This window comes from Castor canadensis, chromosome 6 (genome assembly GCF_047511655.1).
Source record: "Castor canadensis chromosome 6, mCasCan1.hap1v2, whole genome shotgun sequence".
Classification (NCBI taxonomy): domain Eukaryota; kingdom Metazoa; phylum Chordata; class Mammalia; order Rodentia; family Castoridae; genus Castor; species Castor canadensis.
Window position 1 is genome coordinate 44,357,684 of NC_133391.1, and position 19,894 is coordinate 44,377,577.

At 39.1% G+C, this 19,894-nt stretch overlaps 1 long non-coding RNA gene across 1 annotated transcript in view; it reads left to right on the forward strand.

Annotated features, from left to right (window-relative positions):
• Positions 1-1,339: 1,339 nt before the first annotated feature.
• Positions 1,340-19,894, forward strand: part of LOC141424098 (uncharacterized) — a 61,498-nt gene continuing 42,943 nt past the window's right edge. Inside the window, exon 1 of the long non-coding RNA XR_012448939.1 lies at positions 1,340-1,441. This is a non-coding gene — a long non-coding RNA (uncharacterized lncRNA). The remainder of the gene's footprint in view (positions 1,442-19,894) is intronic.

Here is a 19,894-nt window from a genome sequence, read left to right on the forward strand (position 1 = left end):
CCACATGTAACAGAGTCATGTGACCCTGAACTAATCCTGTGAAAATCTGAGTAATAATACAGATGACCTGCTTTTAAGTTGCTCATCACAGTATATTTTATCTCAGTAGCAGAAAGCAAAAACACCCCCTTTTAATGCCACAGGCAGCTCCAGTCCCTGTCTCTGCCCAAGTTAACCTGTGTGGATGAAAGAAGCAGGGAGTACTGAAGGATGTCAGCCTGGGACCTAGTGGTATCCATCCCATCCATTGCCAAAGACTTCTCTTACCCATCTTTGAAGAAAGATAGGTCCACAGTACTCAAGTGTTAGAATTGGATCATATGCAGAAGGCCAGGGTCTCTTGTTTGAATGAACCCCGGTGACAATTCAGCTATTGTCTTGGAATTGGCTTAAGAGAACCCAGGTAGAAGAATATCTGGTTCCTATTCTGAAAATGAAGTGGACAATTAGTGTACTCCCAGCAAGAATATGATGCTGGGCTGAAAGCATACACTGTAATGGGCCTATTGAGATTATCTTCACCTTCTTCCGCTGAATGTCCTATAGTAACATCTTCTCCACAAGAAGTATGTGAAGTGTTTTGTCTGCTTTCAGCAATCTTCAGTGGCTGCCATGTTCCTTAAGATGCAGCCTGGGTCAAATGAGGATACAGGCTGAGGTGCCAGGCTGCTACTTCAAATCCTAGAATCTGTCATGGACTCTTGTCATGTGTTGTTACCTCTCTGAACCTCTGCGTTTTTCTCTGTAAAATTGGGGGAAAAGTGTGAACTCTACAGAGTTGGGAAGATTAGAGTTGAAACAGTAATGTGCTTGGAGTGACATAACATAAATGCCTATGACAAATGTCAGGAATTCTGCTTCCTTGTCCTTATAGACATAACTGTCCATTTCCCTAATAGAATCCTTCCTCAGCCACATTCAGGGAAGCAGCATGTCTTCTGATTTCCAAGAGTGCTTGTGATCCTTGTGCTTACTTGTAAACCCTCAGCCTCAATGTCTGCCTCACAGGATCATGAGGGCTGTAAACTTCTGTCTTCTGCAGTGTTTAGACCTCAGGAATGGGAGCAGACCTGCTCACCTTCAAATTCTGAAGAATAGCCATTACACTGCCTACACCATGGAGGTGACCAAGAATGAAGGGGACGGGTAGACATGTTTTTGCCTTCCCACTACTGAAGGGCAGAAAAAGCAAATTGGAAAAAATCCACTCCCTAGATTCTACACTTAGTTGAGGGTGTGGCAGAAGGGATCCAAATTCCTCCCCTCATCTCATGATATCCCTGCCCTGCACCATGTGACTCACATAAGCCTCCCTCCCACATTGGCTCTGGGCTCAGCTGTGCAACTTCCTGCCTTGGTGTCTTCCTCTTGGTCCTTGACAGGCAGACTTGTGGCTGCCTGCTGGAAGATACATTCCTGGCTGGCTACAGCTCCCCATCAGGTGAGTGAAACCATAGAGGTACCTGGTGAGCTAACTCAATAAGCAAAGCTGTCTTAGTTCTCAAGCAACTGATCTCATGATCAAATTCAGGCCAGAGTGATCCAGGATTTAGATAGGTCAGGCATCTAGGGACATGCTGGAAATATTGTCCTTGTTTATTCCTCTCACTGACACCATGAGCAGTTCTCTTTGTCCCCACTTTGTATCTGAGAAAACAGAGATATGGGAAGTCAGCCAACTTTTCAACAGAATGCAGTTGGTAAAAGGTGGAGATAGTTGTGCTAATTTCAAAGGTGATATGTTTCTCATTGTCAGAGGATTGGTGAAATTGGGCCATGTTGCAGAGGCCCATCAGTTTATTGTACACCATCCTCATCCTCTTTCAGCCAGGAACTTCTTCCCCTTCGTCCAACATAACTGTGGTTGGAGCTGCCATGTTTCTATATGAGCTTGACCCCATGCAGCATTTGATTGACTGGTGCATTTGATCAAGGTCAGGGGTCCATTCCTTACTCTGACATGTCAGGCTTAGAAGTAAGATCTGTAGATAGGCTTCTTGTTGGGTACCTGAATCATTTTTCTTGTTGGGTACTCAGAATCATTTTTCTGAGTCTCATTTGAACCTTGTACACTACTAAGCCTTTACTTAAGCAAGCCTTGGATCCTTCAGGTGTTGTTACAATGGGAGTGCAGGGCTTGGAAAGAAGATAGGAAAGGAATTAACTAACTAAGAACTAATTCAGCTTAGCTGGAAGGTGTTGGGAACTCATAGGAATTTCAGGAGCAAACACAGCCTCCATTGATAGCCACAAAATGCCAGACTGGGGAACACAGGTGGCGTTTGGACATTTTAAGAAAGCTAAGGCCCAGAAACTGGGCATGGGCCAGGAAAGAGCTCAGTGTGGGAAGCAGTGAAATAGCAGAAATTGATCTGGCCCTGGATAGACCAGCAGGAGAGTACCTGGTTTCAGCCGTAAATCCTCCAAGAGGGAATTCCTACCCAAAACCGGGAAAGCACATTACAGAGACCCAGTTTATCCTTGCTTTAGAAGCTCCACAGAAAGTTTCTTACTATCATCTTCATGGTTTCCTTTCAGCATTTTTCCAGAAACAATGCTTTCCTTATGATGGTGACATCTCCAACAAACTTGAAGCTATGTATGTGTTCTGATACATAAGTTTTCAGTTACTATAATTTCTATTTTGAAGAAACTGCTTTAATTTTTTTCACTGTACATATTTAGTTTCCCAATTGTTGTCATTTGCCAAATACAAGCTTTATAAAGTGTCTAAAATTTGATGGAGCAGCTGATGCTGCACTATAAGTCATCTGGTGGATTCCTTCATTCCCTGATGCTCTGAGCTGCAAGCTTTGTCGGGCATGCCTTAATTCCATCCTTGCCCCCAAAAGTTGGGGTACTAAGGAGCCTGTGGTATCACTTCACCATAAGAAGTGAGAAGTATCTTCTCTGTTTGTGTACTAGAGCTGCTGAAACCTAGTACCACAACAGACTGGGGGGCTACATCAAAAGTTATTTGTTCTCACAGTTCTGGAGGCAGAAATCTGAGCTCAGGGTGATGACAGGCCCTGACCTTCTGAAGTGCCAGGGAGAATCTGTTCCAGGCCTTTCTGTATACTGTGGCATTTAGTTGGCCTATGGCAGCATCACTCTACTCTCCACATGGTGTTTTCCCTGTGTGTTTGTCCTCATGCCCCCTGCCTTCATTCATTCACTCATTCATTCATGTATTCAGGAAGACAGGGTTTTACCATGTAGCTCAGACTGACCTGGAACTGGTGATCCTCTCACTTCAGCCTCCTAAGTACTGTGTTTACAGGTGTGTGCTACCACGCCCAGCTAAATTTCCCCGATGTAAACCTGGAAATAATATTAGATTTGGTCCTACTCTACTCTAGAATGACCTCATTTTAATGAATTGCTTTGAAAAGATCCTATTTTCAAGTATTCTTAAGTGCTGGGGGTTAAGACCCCTCTGAGTAAGTTTTCTAGTGGACATACTTCAACTTATAAAAGCTTCTAATTTGTGAGATTCCTAGAATTGAAGAATGGCAGCCAAACACAATCAGAAATACCTGCTATAAATTCAAAACTTGGGGGCTGGAGGGGTGACTGAAGTAGTAATAGCAGATCACCTCAGACAAGCATGAGGTACTGAGTACAAGTCCCAGGAGCACAAAAAATCAGAAAGTAGTATTTTTAGTTTGTGACACTTTAATAATGCATTGTCAGTGATTGTTACAATCTTATACTGGCTGAAGATTGGGTTTATGAATACTAACCTGGACTAATTGAAGAAATTGAAGCCACAACACTCTTAGGGCTGGAAAGAACCTTAGAAAGTGAGCTGAGAATTTCTTTCTTCAGGGTAAACTCAGAGGTCCTTTTTACATATTCATTTACTTACTTAATTTATTTATTCATTCATTCATTTGTTTATTTATTGCTGGGCTGGGGATGAATCCAGGGCCTATGAAAGCCCTTTTCTTCACTGTTGCTTGTTTTTTGAGACAAGGTCTCACTATATAGCCCATACTGGCCCTAAACTCATGATCCTCCTGCTTCAGTCTCCTGAGAAGTGGGAATATAGTACCTTATGACCACACCCAGCTTATTAATACTTTTTTCAATATAGGTATGCAGGAGATGATAGGTTGTGCTTTAACAATATTTCATTTACACTGCCAGTCTCTGATACTCTTTATTCCTGATTTGCAACCCAGTTAATGGTCTTTCACCAGAGGGTAAGTCAGTTACGTCATGGAGCACACTGTTTAGTCTATTTCATGTATACTTTTCTCTTGGTAGCCAGTCAACAGCACTTCAGTGCCTTTGATCATGTTGTAGTGTAAGTTCTCATCTTGCTACCAACTGGTGACAAATGGATCCAGGGACCAGACATTAAATAGCATTCCCTGGAAAGATATTTGAGTCATAGCGGGTACAAATAGAAATCCGTTGTTTGGAAAGATGTCTTTCCTCCTGTCCTGGGTGGCAAAGCTCCAGAAACACAACACTGGAGCCACCAAATGCCCATTCTGTTCACCGTGCCTGGTGTTAATAGAAGCTGCCAAATTTCTTGTAGTTTTGACTGGTTTCCTTTTCTTTGGAGCCTGCCCAACAGTGGACGTGCAAAGAAAGAAAACAACTCAGGTAGGTAGCCCAGAGAAGAGGATCTAATCTTGTTAGTCTGCAACCTCTATATTGACTGTGAAGTCTATTTCTCAAGAGGGGTGCAGGCCAGCAAAATGTTTCCCTCAAGAGGCTTTGAGGCTGACTCTTCCTGGGGAATCTCATGAACACTTTTGGCAAGAATTTCAAAGAACTATATACTGTTATTACTGGTGCAGCTGCAGTTACTTTGTGTGGATCAAATTGATCCATTGTTTAATTGTTCAATCTAATGGGCAGACTTGATAATAAACAATTGCAAAAAGTATTCCTAAGTTCTCTCTCTTTCATTTCTCTCTCTCTCTGACTCTGTCTCTGTCTTCTTTCATTTTTGCTTGGACATTGGTTTTTGATACAGGGCCTTGCTACATGTTCCAGTCAGGCTTCAATGTCTATATTTTCCTGCCTTAGCTTCCCGAGGGCTGGAATTACTAGTCCGCCCTATGAAGCCTGGCCTTGCTAAGGTGTCTTCTAATGAAAAATTCTCAAGATTTCTTCCAAGTACACAATTATTTCATAGATTCACTTCCTGTATTCATTCTATTTTTTCAACAAATATTGCCTACCTCCTATGTGCCTCACAAGTGTTGAATGAAATATGATCTTATGGTGTTTATGACTTAGTGATAGATATACACACTAAGTAAATGAAAATAAGCATATGCATAAATGTATAAACATGAATTGTGAACCTGATGAGAAAAGAAAATACAAATAGTTTTATATTCATGAGTTATAAAAAAGTTGAATTGAGTTTACTAAATGATGGCAGTATTAACTTTGAATGAAGCACTGTGCTCAGAGGAGGAGACACAGAGATGAATGTGAGAGCATTCTTGTCTTCAGATCTACTTGGAAATGCACCTGAATAACAGCCATGCCTCTCGTCAGTTCCCATTTGATTTTGTGGGTTGATTTGTGTAGGTTTACCATTTTGCCTTCTATTCATCTTACCCTTTTTGTGCGTAACATGGAGACAGGCACTTCTGAGGATGCAGAATCACCTGTGTGTGTGCATTTGACTTGAGAAACCTTCAAAAGGTTGTGGGTTTTGAGATGCCAAGTGAGCTGCTGATATTGACTCAGTGGAACTGGGAATTACTGTTGGTCACCTATAGTGAAACTGTCACCTTAGATTCGAAGCAATCCACCTGTATGCTCATCTCTTTATTCATCATACTTTGGTGTCTTCTGCATGCCACTCACTGCCAGGCACAGTGTCATGTCAGTGAACACAACAGACACGTGTCTTTGACCTAGTGTAACTTATGTTCTGACTCAATAGCTGTATGGCCCTGACATTTGATCATTTCTTTCTAAGGTAGCATGTTCCCCTACTAGGTGAGATCCCAAATTCAAATAACCCTAAACACTGGAAAATCCTTACTCTATCAATCCTGTGTCTTTGCTCGTAGCTTTTAAACCCTAGGCTGACTGAGCTTCTGTCTGGAAATACTCTGGATATAGTGACATCATCTTTCAGATGGCATCCCTTCAAATATTTGAAAATACCTGTGTTCTTTTTCAGGTTGCCCATTTTGTTATTTTATTTGTAGAAATATGAGCAAATACACAAGTATGTGGATATAATTCAATCATGTAAAGCAATGGCATTATATTTGTGCTTTTGGTATATTTTTCTTTTCTCAGAATCCCTCATGTAGGGACATATGAAGTTCTCTCTCCCACTCATGAAATGAAATGAAAACATAACCTTTGATGTGTGTAGTCATTGAGTGCTGAAAACAGTCCCTTGGCAGATGTTATTATCCCACTTAAAAGCCAACGACACAGAGGAAGGATTAGGTAACTTGCCTGAGGTATCCCAGTGCTGTGACCCCTCCACCTTCAATTTCCATGCTTTTCATAGAATCCTATTACATATCTCCTGCATAACCTTGCTGGTCTTAAAGTAGAAATGATGTTAGACATGAAGATCTTTTGTTCCCTGATAATCTTTGCTGAAACAATCTTGATCTGAATGTAAATGTTAGGAACACTGGAGCAGGAGGCAGTTATTGGTATCATCTACAATGACTTTGTACTTTCTTTCACGTCCTCTCCTTCCCCTCTTCCCTTCTTTTGCCCACCTTTGCTCTCTCTGTTTCTCATCTGACTTGTCAGTTTTCTGACAACAGTACTAAGATAATTTATGTTTGGTTTTTAAAAACATTTTTTTTACATTTAAATTGGTTTCATTGTGATTTTTCATACATTATGTTATGTACTTTGATCATATCCAACCCTCACTATCATCTCTTTTTCTCCACCTTCCTCCTACTGTTCCCTTTCCTCTCCCCAAAGAGTATCCTTTATAATTTTATGTCTTTTTGTTTAACTATATTTTCTACATGTAAGAGAAAGTATATAATATTTCTTTCTGATTCTTGTTTCTTTTACTTAACCTGCTGATCCCCACTTCCCTCCACTTTCTGCAGATAACACATTCTGTTCTTCCTTGTGGCTGGCTAAACTCCATTGTGTATGTATAACACATAATCTTCATCAGTTCTTTTGTGAATGAGCACATGCTGATCCCTTATCTTGGCTATTTGTAGTATTACCACAACCAACATGGATGTGCAGGTGTCTCTGTTCTTTGCTTACTTTGATCACTTTGATTCCTTTGGGTATGTACTCATGGATGGTGTAGCTGGATCATAAGTTGTTAAATATATATTTTTAGCGAATACTCCATAATGATTTCCATGGTGGCTGTACGAACATAATATCCCATCAACAATGAATTAATGTACCTTTTCCCCTGTGATCCTCACCAGAATATATTGCTATGTGTTTTGTTATGGCAGCCATTCTCACTGGGGTAAAATGGAATCTCTATGCAGTTTTGATTTACAGCTTTCTGATGCCTAAGTTGAATATCTTTTCATGTATTTATTGACCATTTGCCTTCTCCTTTTGAGAACTATCCATTTCAGTTGCCCAGTTATTGATTGATCATTTTTTTCTTTTGGCATTAAAATATTTGAGTTCTCTATAGATTCTGGCCATTAATCCCCTGTGAGATGGATAGCTGGCAAAATATTTCCTCCATTCTTGCTGTTATTTCCTGACCTATTAAAATCCTAATCAGAAAGTCCTTGCCTATCCCTATATGTGCAAGTGTTTGCCCTATGTGTTCCTGTAGTAGTTTCAAAGTTTCAGGGCTTATATTAAGGTCTTAGACCCATTATAAATTTATTTTTGTGCAGCGTGAGAGATTGGGATCTATTCTCTATCTTCTCATGTGGATATCTAGTTTTCCCAGCACCACTGATTTAAAAGACTGTCTTTTCTCCACCATGTTTTTGGCACATTTATAGAGAATTGGGCAGCTTAGTTTTGTAGGTTCATCTTTGGGGTTTCTATTCTATTAATTTGGTCCTCATGTCTGTTTCTTCACAGTTCAAAGCTGTTTTTGTTACTATGGCTTTGTAGTGTAATTTGCAGTGAGGTATTGTGATACCTCCTGCATGAGTCTTTTTGCTCAAGACCTATTTGGCTTATTCAGCTTTTGGGTTTGTGTGTGTGTGTGTGTGTGTGTGTGTGTGTGTATGTGTGTGTTTCCATCTGTATTTTACATTTGATTTTTGTATTTATGTGAAGAATATCATTGACATTTTCATGGGGATTGCACTGAATATTTACGTTTCTTGAAGTGATATAGGCATTTTCACAATTCCCCATGCCTCCCATGGATATCCCAAGCCCTATCCTCAGGAGGTAGTGTTGAGTTTGAGTTTCCTTTCTCCTTACCTTTGACTTCCTCATAAATAAACTCTTTCTTTTGCAGAATCATTTCCATGATTGCCATATTATTTGGTGGGCAAAATGAACCTGGTTCATTGATGATTTGGTGAGCCAAACAGAAGAAAAACAGGCAGAGATTTGCCATATAGCTTCACGGCCTTTGTGGATGAATGGAAGCAAGTGCATTCACCTTTCGTCCATGAGACCATTCTAAGGACTTCCCCAAATTTGGTATCACTTACCTTCCATACATAAGTTCATTTTGCAAACAAGAAATGGTTTCTGGGTTTTGAAGACATCTTATTCAGTGAGCAAGATAATTCAGTGACAATTATCATTTCTTCTTCCATCTTGTTTGGACTTTATTGTGAGGGTCTTAGTTTGGGGTCATCAGATAGTTACTTGTGAGAGGAAGCTTTGGCTTGGCTTTCTTTGTGAAGGTTCATGTTTTGGGATGCCCAATGTTAGCGAAGGAGTAGGGAATCTTTCCTCACGGATTCACTTAGCTTTGTTTGGTTTCTGGGATCTGATTTCAGCTGCAGTGTAAGTACCATGATTATATGCTTTTTGTGGCTTTACCAAAATTATGAAGCAATGCGAAATGTTAATTTGATGGCCAAATGCAACCAATTGGATTGGTAACTTTCAGCTACTTGTTCACCTTATTATTCCTTGATTTACATTCAGGAAAATTGCTTAGAAATGATTCCTAGAAATGGTGTTGGCAGAATTTAATTCAAACCCATCAGTAAACAATCCTGAGAACTTCTAAGAATAGTATTAGTTTCCTGGACTTCTCTGTTCTTATTTGGCAGGGATTTCTTTTTGTTTCTAGTGAGTTCATTTTTGATTAGTATATGTATATGTGTGTATATTTTGATTGCCATGCTTAAATCAAAACTTTTTTTCAAGCACCTTCTAGAAAATTCTTAAATTTCAATTTATAGACTTAAAGTTAAAGGCTGCTCTCTTCCTGTGTTGAATCAGTTGAATTTTGATTAAACTATTTTCATCTAGTCCTAGATAAAATGCAGCAATCTAAGGGCTAACTCCTAATCCTATTTCAGACTAAGAAAAGGACAAAAGTATAAGAGACCTTATAAAGTAAATGCTATTGTGGTCCTGGAGTCACCAGAAAAATGTCCACGATCTGCATAACATTTGGAAATAATTACTTGATATAAATTTGTCGACGTAGTAAAACGAAAGATTTTGGCAAATTGTTTGCATCCTCTTACCACTACAGCTGCAGCAGCCCTCTTGGATCTAGTGGTAAGAATTCAGTGTCCTCTCTATTCTGACCTGGGTTTAATTCCCAGTCAGAGAAGCAGAACAACTTTGGTAACCCAGATGAGAGCCCTCTTATACACTCCACTTAAAAAACACCTCATGGACACAGCCAGTTTAACCTCCCAAAAGGATGCTCTGAGAACAGGAGCTCTTGCCTTTTCATCTTACTAGCTAGTATGAGAATTTTAAATGTAATAGACTGTGGCTGTAATAGACACTGGTTAAAGTCACTCTGCCTGTTTTTAACCCTAGCTCTTTAGATTATTTTCCTCTCTGGAGGAGTGAAACTAATTAAATAGGGTTTTTTTTAAACAGTCCATGACCAACCCATAAGTTCCCAAGTGGGGCCTCTTCTAGGATTTCACTCATTTTTGCTCTTCTTCCATTTATACCAACATACCTTCTTGGTAGGCATTACTGAGAGCCTCAATACACACATTCCTTCTCCAAATAAAAGAAATGTTTTGAAACCTAGGACCAGAGCACTAGGGTTTAGACTTCCATGGTAATCTATAGATTCTAGAATCTCTTTCTAAAATGACCCAATTCTATAATACATTAAGAAAGGAAGTGAAAGCTTGAGAAAGCCCTCAGGAAACTTTTTCTGGAATGAACGTAGAAAACTCTCTTGAAAGCTAAAGTCAACAAAATGATTAAGAAACAAGCTAGGTTAGAACTTGGGCAAATTTAGGGTTAAGAATTGCTAAGGTTGAGGGAGCAGTAATCAGAAGACTGATAGTCCAAAGGGGGAAGAAGATTTGATTTGTTGGAGAGTAGGAAATGAAGAATCTAAGTGAAAATATAGTATTTTACTTCTATTTTTTCCATATGTTTGTATACATGCATGTATTGTATGTTATGTGTACATAGTGACAACTTTACTTTGATTCGAGATTCTCCAAGCCTGTAGTTGCAAAGGTCTGGCCACAAGGATAATGGTTCCCAATGTGAGTCCATCTGGTATCCCTGGACAGCCCAAAATAACTCTCTCTCTCTCTCTCTCTCTCTCTCTCTCTCTCTCATGCACATGTGCACTCACATACAGAAACACATACACCTGCTAACATACCCAGACACACAATAATGGTGATAACTGGACTTGGTATCCAGCTCTGCCTCATGGGAGAGTCATGCAGCTCACTATCCATTTTCCATTCTGCTTAAGAAATTGGCCATCTTCATTTTTCTGTACTTGGATTAATTTGAATAAGGACTACAGTACACTTCTAGCAGAATCTATTCCAGATCAGGTTCAAAGGGCCTGCTTGTCTCACATTTGCTTCAAACTCTGGAATTGTAACCAAGCTTGTCATGAGAGACCACCCAAACCAGAATCTATTTTGATTTGTTCCTGAATATTTCTGTAACTTGGTACTTACTGAAGGCAATGAAACAATGTATCTGGGCTCCATGGAAAAATAGCTACACATATTTAATCATATATATATATATATATATATATATATATATATAACGTGGAAAATATATATGTAATAGAACTTTTTGTCAGACATTAAAATATGGCTTTTATTTTCCTCAGTAAGGAAGTGGTAGGAATCATCTCAATGCATTGGAGAATGAGTCACTGGTTATTTTGGTGTTGCTGAAGGACAGCAAGGGCCACCACCCCAACACAGGAGAGTGAGTTGAAGCTTGTGCTTTGTTTTCATTTATAAAGATCTAAAGGCAAAAGCAACAGGACCTTGTATGGGTGGAGCAACAGGACAGGCAAAGTTGTTTTGGGCTCCCAAACTTTCCCCATACTTGTATTGGTACTGATTTTCTAATGCATAAGCAGTTTGACTGTGTGATCATCTTTTCTTCCTGAAGGTGAGCAGCAGTAGGAACAGAGAACCCTTAGGTCTGAGAGGTGCTACGAGTGGCACTTGTGATGCCCCTGAGAGAGACCACTCCTGTGTGTGGAGTCTCCTGTGCCTCTGGCTTATTAGCTTGGCAGGTGAGCTTGAGTTATCCACTGTGGTAATAGATATGAGCTGGGGTCGGCTGAGTGGAGAAAAGAGTTGTAGCAGCCACTAGAGAGTGGATACAGCTATAAATGTCCTTCTTCCCTTAAAGAAACCAAGGAAAATGGGTTGGGGTTCCTGGATCTATGAGCTCTCCAGATTCTTCCCCACAGGCTTTGTACTTCTTTTCTCACACCAGTGACCCAAGGATGTCATTTGCTGGCATCATGCTAACAATTCTTCTGCATCTGCTTCTTGCCCTGAGCTTTCCTCCATCACCTATTGACCACACTCATGCTGTGAAGGCTTTATCCTCCCTTCTTTACCTCAACACTTTAAAAGGAAGTCTGGCTGATGGTTTTCCCTATTGTCCATTTCATGAATGGATTATCTTGTTTGCTTGATCCTTTGATTCTTTGGTTCCTTTTCAATTTTAAATTTATTTATCATACATTAACAACATGAGGGGATTGCAATAATTCCATGCATGTGTACAGTGTACCTTGAATGGGTTTACTCCCTCCATTATATTCCCATTCTCCCTCTTCCTCTTTCCTTCCTCCCCACTCTCAGTGTTTGAAGTGTTTGGTGGGTTTACACTAAAGATACTGAAGAGTGGTATGGTGGGGATCAAAAGGTAGCCTATTTTTCATGTTTGAGGAGCCTCCATAAGGATTTCCATAGTGGTTGCACCAGTTTACATTCCCACCAGCAGTGTACAATGGTTTCCTTTTTTCCTATATCCTAAAATACATTAGTTTATTTTCTTTGTGCTGGAAAATCTGACTGGGGTTGATGGAATGTTAGTGCAGGCATGACTTGCATTTCTTTTATGACTAAGGATATTGACTATTGCTTCATGAATTTATTAACCACTTGTATTTATTCTTTTGAAAACTACATAGTAGTAGGACAGGCTGAATGAGAAGGGACGTAAGAGTTGACTTCGGAGCAGTTAATCCTTTATAGCAAGAGGAAGGCAGCAGACTGGGAAAAAGCTGTGCTGCAGTAGGGGGATTGTTAACATCACAGAAGCTAACTGGGTGAAATGCCCAAGTGCTCTTTCAATCCTCAGTACCCAGGGACTAGGAATAAAATTTCATGATCTATAGGACAGTTATCACTGAGCTCTCTAAATCCCAGGGACTAGGAATGAAACATGATCTATAGGGCAGTTATCACTGAGCTCTCTAAATCATGAAACCATTCTGTCTCTCTCAGGGGATCTTCTGTGTTTCCTGTGGGACCTAGCAACAGACTCCTCCTCGTCCTAAAGATTTTCCATGTGAAACACCTCTAGTTATAAGTAAACCTAGAGTCAGATCAGTTGTCTTCCAGGTGGTCTCTGTGTGCTCCCAACCCCCACCCAAATGTGTCCTTTCAGGTGAAGCAAAGGAGACACATGGCCATTGACATCCATTCACTGGCCCTGGTTTGCTCCACAGTCATGCTGCAAATCGGAAGGACTGACGCTTCTCTCACACAGGCTTCTTCTCAGCCCCTATTGGGTGAATCATGTCTCTTCATTCATCTTTAGAATGAGGAGTAAGGTCTCCATTACATCAGTTTTCAGAGACACCCAGGGATAGTTCCTTGTGGGAAGTACATTGGCCACATCATGGTTGACATTAATTTTGTACAAATAGATACTCTAGGTTTACAGGGCTGCCAGCTCTTCCTTTTATCCTCCTTCTTCCCAAATTTCTTTTTAAATTACTGTTCAAATCAATACCCTACTGGTTCCTATGGTTCATTCCACTCTGAAGTGAATGAATGAGGCAGGATATGACTTCCACTTTATTTCTTTGCCTCTAACCTTTATAAAAAGCTGAGTGCATATGCATTTTATTGTTATGCTATTACAAGGGAGTGAAGTCTGACAGTGTAACACAGCTCTAAAACCCCAATGACAGTAGCATGCAGAATTCTTCATTCCCTCCTCTTTCATCACAGCTCAGGAGGAAAGCTAAGAGAAAATCTATAATAGGCAAATGCCTAAGGAATCACATTTCCTTGTTTGCCTTATTTGGTTGTTTCCTGGAAGAAACAGAAAGGAAGAAGGGGGAGGAATTCATTCTTTCCTTCTTTGCTTCCTATTGCTGATGTTACCCAAAAACTAGTGTGGATAATTACCTCAGTTCTTGCATTCTGCAGTAGAAAAATTCAAGCAAGCCTCAAAAGATGTAGTAAAAGCAATTGTAACCTTCATTAGGAAAGGAATACACCTTCAACAGAGTGAAAGCGGGTTGCCTCAAGAAAGAGAGTGATGGGGGGGGATCAGGTTTTTAAGTTGAACATTTAGTGAGAAACACTTAGCTTTGGGTCCTTTTGGCCCCTGGGGTCATTTCCTGGGTTTGGTTCATTGTCTTGTTAAGAGAGACATTGTGTAAACTAGTTCTGCTCTAACTGATGGAGAATTTCTGTTTGAAATTCCTACCTTTGCTCTCTATCTAGCTCTTAGGTTTGGCTTTTTGTTTTTTAAATTTGCTTGTGAAAATCTCCCTGGTGGATGCTTAGGATGTAGATTACTCTTGGGTAAAATGTGGGTAAGCTTTAGGGTAGTGACTAACATCAAAGCATCTTCTGATAACCCCTGGGCTCTGGTTACCTAACTTAATTAGAGATTAAGTAGAGTTGGTTACCAACTGCTTATATTAAATTCTCTCTGTTAAGATAACTAGAAGGTTATAATACCCTGATCTGGCCCTGACTGATAAAGTCAAAATTCTCCCTTAGTGACCCATTCCAAATCTTTCCTAAAACATGGACCTCTTTGTGACCTGGGCCGGTGGATGGTGTGGACCTATTTGGAAAAGGAAGACTAGATTTAATGACCTCTCTTTGCCCCTCCACTCATTAATACTATTTTTAGCTAGGATCATTTATATCCTCAGGGCATTTCATGAAAATTTCCCACATTCAATTCACCACAGTCCTCCAGGATGTCTGCATTTTCTTTTCGTGCATCGGGTTTCTGAGAAGTTAAACATTCTGCTGAGAAACTGTACCACCCTAGGAATAAGTTATATTTAAATGGCCAGGCTATTCCTCAGAAATGGAGTGGTTAAAGGCTAAATGACAAATGAATTGCTTATGCTTGTAAAATTTATGCAGTATACATACAGGAAATTTAGGTTCTTTCCAAGGAGATGGGCTTTATAAAGTCCATGAAAATTTTTAATTTGGGTCTTGATCTGTTATAATTAAGATACAGAGTTTTTTTTTTTTTTGCTAAACAGCTGTACTCAAATCACAAATTTTAGCTGTTTACTATGTGTTTTGTTCATAATAAAAAAACTTTGTTTTGTGCATTTCTTTTATTGGTCCTCAGAAACACAAACTTGTTTAATTTTTCACTGTTTATCAGATTTCCACTAAAATCCTGATGAAAATGTATAGCCAGCTTTCCATTATAGTAAGCAAATACCTGAGACAATTACTTTATAAAACAAAAAGGGATATTATGGCTCATGGTTCTGGAAGTTCTAGCTCAAGATCAGACATCTTTATTCCTTTGAAACTCTGGTAAGGGTGGCACATCTTGGCAGGAGTGCATGACAAAGAAACCTGCTCATATGTTGAGCCCAAAAGCTGAGTTTCTGAGAGCCTGGGTTCCCACAGTCTACTTTGAGATCACCCCCATGATCTAAGCTTCTCCCACTAGACCTTATCTCATAAAGGTCCACAGCATCTGCCAGTAATGCTTCTCTGGGGAGCAAGTCTTTACCTATGAACATTTGGGTCCATGTCAACCATAGGGCAGGGATGTCTTTTTAAACAAGAGAGGGACACAGCAGGATTGTATCAGGACAGTAGTTCACAACAGGCAGTGCCTGGAGTAGGGACAAGACTGGAGGTAGGTGGTACTTCATGGTCTTGCTTTCTGAACTCACTTAAATGCTGGATGCATTTTGTATTAATGTATATTGTGTAACTTCTGAAAGTGTTTGGACAACTGAATCTTGTAGACTGACTAATGAGTTATAACTCTTTAGGAAATCTCTCATTTGTCAAATTAACATCAGCAATGATTTGAGAATAAGTATGTCTAATGACTCCCATGCATACTAACTTTATTTTATTTCAAATCATTATATCATGATGAACGAAGTAAGTTTGTTTTTATTGGTCTATCTATCTATCTATCTAGATGTGTCTGTGTACATTAAATACATTTTATTTTCTAAGATTCGTTTTAGGTTAATTGAAAAATTGAGTAGAATGTCCACAGAGTTACAATGTAACTTCTCTCCCCTCTCCCCTAAAGCTTCCTCCTCAGTCACATCATTGTTGACAGCGACATTGTCAGTGTTTTGAACTTTTGCCATTCTGACAGGCATGTAGTGGTTTCTCTTGGTGTTTTAACTTGCAATGCCCTAATGACATGATACTGAACACTTTTCACATATTTATCTGCTTCTTTCATATCTTCTCTGGCAAGATCTCTGGATCATTTCTCAATTTTAACCTGGGTGTTTTGCTTTTCTACTGCTGAGTTTTAAGCATTCATTGTATATTTTGGATAATGGTCCTTTACCAGACAAATATTTTGCAAATACTTTTGCCTCATCTGTGTCTTGTCTTCTCAGTCTCTTGATTCGAGTACATTTTAAAGTATTCTATTAATTTATGTACACATATTTTAAGTATAGGAATCAATTCTGAATACACTGTTATGTGATGCTTATAATTCTTTACCATCAGTGTCACCATCAATTTCCTCCACTCAGTTTCCTAGTAATAATAATAATAAGAGTTTTAAGAACTAGGATAAATATATATGCAAGGAAATTAGAATCATACATGATACATTGTACACACTATGAAAGTAATCGATGTTTGAATTTTTCTTTGAAAGTGAAGAACCTTAGCCTCAGAGAGATCCTTTGACAGGGAGAAGGAAAACCATGAATGTATCCAAAGGTTCTTATTCTAATTGTAGTCCTCTTTCAGTTGCAGCATGGAGGAAGGAACATAGGAACAAGCTTTTGAAGTTGCTCCTCTTATGACTAAAGTGGCCCCTGCCCTTCCCAGTTGGTAAGCTCTGATAATGAAGAAATCATACCTTTGGATTTATAAGGCTTTTGCCTTGGCTCTAAGTAGCAACACTAGCCCACTTTTGGATATTTGCTGAGGGACTGATTTTAAAGATTCAAAGTGATAGAACAGCTGTTAGAAATCAATTATTTCAAGCTTTTCATTGAGCATCTAGAAGCCTCAGATAGGGAAACTCACGCAGCACAAAGGGATTGATTGACTTTTCCTATATACCATTGAGTCATGGACAGAAAGACGGATGCAGCTCCGGTCTCCATGCACTTAGCTCTCTTCTTGGCTTTCTGACAGCTGCCTTCTCCATGTGTCCGTATTTCAGAACCTTGGCAAGAACTACCTCTCTGTGTCTTTCCTTATAGGAGTATGAGTCCCATCATGCGAGCTCTACCTCATGACTCATCTAAGCCTAATAATCTCTCATAAGCTCCATCTCCAAATACTGTCACGTTAGTGGTTAGGGCTCAACATAGGAGTTTTGGAGAGACACAATTCATTCCATAGCAGTCAGATATTATTGTTTGTCTGTGTTAGCCCTAGTGAGATAGCTTACTGTGGCTCTTATAAAACGTGATTTTAGATCAGTGGTCTTCTAATGCTTTTATGAGAAAGAAGTCACTACAGAATGTACTCTTGAAGTGGTGAATGAGTAGACCCATTGGATGAAGTTCTGAATGTAGGAAAATTCCTAGAAAAATAATTTGTACTTTGGAATTACTAGAGTTTAGCATCTTCTCTCACTCACCTTCATTCTATCCTTACTTCTCAAGCTACAGGTGATGCATTGTCAAGACTGAGTGATATTGGGGCCATGTTTGTGCAGTATGTATGATTTGAATGTTGACTCAGAGACCAATTGCATCAGCTGGAATTAACAGAGCTTAATTTTAGACTACAAGCAAAATGAAAATGAAAAACATACAGATTTTAGTGGAATTACCATGAAGACAAGTAGCATTTATAGCAATATAAGTTTGTTTAGATTGAGAAATTAGATTTCCCCTTTAACTCGATTTTAGAATCTCCTTTTTACAGTGGCAAAATCTTTATTAATGTGGCAAGAAATTGTTGGTAATAAAATGTCCTTTCATTCCACACTCCTCTGAATTGTGCCAACAACAGTGCAATTTCCAATGTCCTCTGCATAGTCAGGTTGCTTTTATTACTAATTGGTCTTTACAAGTTCTCTCCTGTGATTTTTGTTTTTGATTTCAGATTGTCTTATTTTGTTTCACTTATAAAATGCTAGCCAGGATTCAATAAATTGAATGTCACAGTTTTAAAACAAATGATCAGAAGCTTAGTATTTTATCTTTCCTGTTTTAAATATTCCATTGTCATATTAGTGTTCTACTGAGGGAAATTGTGACATTTACAAAAGCGCTTATGATATCTTAATTTAATTCACTCCTGCCACCATTCTCCTTTATCCTGCCTCTCCTCATTCTTACAACAGTTTCAACAGGACTCATTTCCCCAGTTTCATGTATGAATACATAATATCTCTACCATATTCTCCCTCCTACACCCTTTCCTTAAATCCTCCCCCTTCCCAATGGTACCAATCCCCAGACAGGACCTGATTTATATTCCTGTCCTCTGTGAGAACAGAAAAGGATACTCTTTGTATATGTGTATTTTATCTCAAATTCTTTCATCCCCTTCACTTTTCTCCTTTCTACCTTACTCCTCTTCTGATGGTGAACTTGGCAGGTGTAAATATTCTATATTCGCCCTTGTATAGAAAATACATCACAAATGTTCAACTTCCTTACTTGTTTCTTTTAACCTGCCCCTCCCCTTACTGCCCTTCCTTAACATGACTTTTTTTCATTCTTGTTCTTCATTATTTAGGTGTCAGTTCATTAATCGGTGAGATTTTTGCCTGGGCGTGCAGTGTGCTTAACTCAATATAACCCCCTCCGTTGCACGTACTTGTCCTTTATCCCTTGTCCTGTGTGAACAGTTTTCAGTGTGTTTCCCTGTGTCCTGTTTCTACACAGATGTGATGGCTTTCATTATTATTCACTTTCTTTCCTTCTTTTCCTCCTCCTTTGGTCTCCTCTAACAGCACCACTGTTGGATACATACTCTGTTGATCTTTCTATGTATATTTAATATTGCTGTATTCGTGCTGGGCCTATATTCCACATATGAGAGAAAACATGTGGCCTTTGGCTTTCTGAACCTGGGTAACTTCAGTTGTGATGTTTTCCAGTTTCATCCATTCACCTGTATTTGTGGCTGAATAAAATTCCATTGTGTATGAGTAGCACATTTTCTTCACTCCAAGCAAAAGCAGTGGGGCATCTTGTTTGTTTCCATAGCTTACCTATTGTGAATAGCACTACAATAAACTTGTGTACCTTCTTGTTACCTTACTTATACTGCTTCTCGCAGATCTCTAGGAGATATTGCTGGATCACATGACAGTTGTGCTTTTAGTTTTTTGAGAAGCATCCATACTGTTCTCCATAGTAGCTGCACTAATTTACATTCCCACCAACAGCCTTGTGAGGGTTCCTTTAACTACATTATCCCCAATATTTATTATTGTTTGTGTTCTTGATGATAACCATTCTCACTGGCGTGAGGTGGAATCTTAATGTGGTTTTCATTTGCATTTCCTTTATGGCCAGGGATGCTGAGCATTTCTTCATGTGTTTTTTGGCCATTTGGACTTATTCCCTTGGAAAAGCTCTGTTTAGTTCATTTGCCCATTTCTTCATTGGATCATTGATTTTTTGGGAGTTTAGATTTTTGAGCTCCCTGTATATCCTGGTTATTAATCCCTTTTCAGGAGGATTGCTTGCAAAGATTTTCTCCCAATCTATGGCATTTCCCTTCAGTCTGTTGATCATTTATTTTGTTGTGCAGAAGACTTTTAATTTCATGTGGTCCCATTTGTTAATCCTTTCTCTTAGTTGCCTTGCCTTTGGAGTTCTATTAAGTTATTGTCAGTGTCTCTAAGTTCCACCCATGTGATTTGTCTTGTGTAGTTCTCAAATTAAGCATTTTCACTCAAATATACAATGTGGAACTAAGGTTGTGAAAAAGTAAATATTAGGAAAAACCTTAAAAATACATAAAATTTTGATATACCACATTGGACTCTAAGTAAATTTTACTGTATAAAAATTTTCATTCATGTGCTTATGAGGAAAATCAAGAGAACTTGATACATTTCCATTTTACATGTAAGGAAG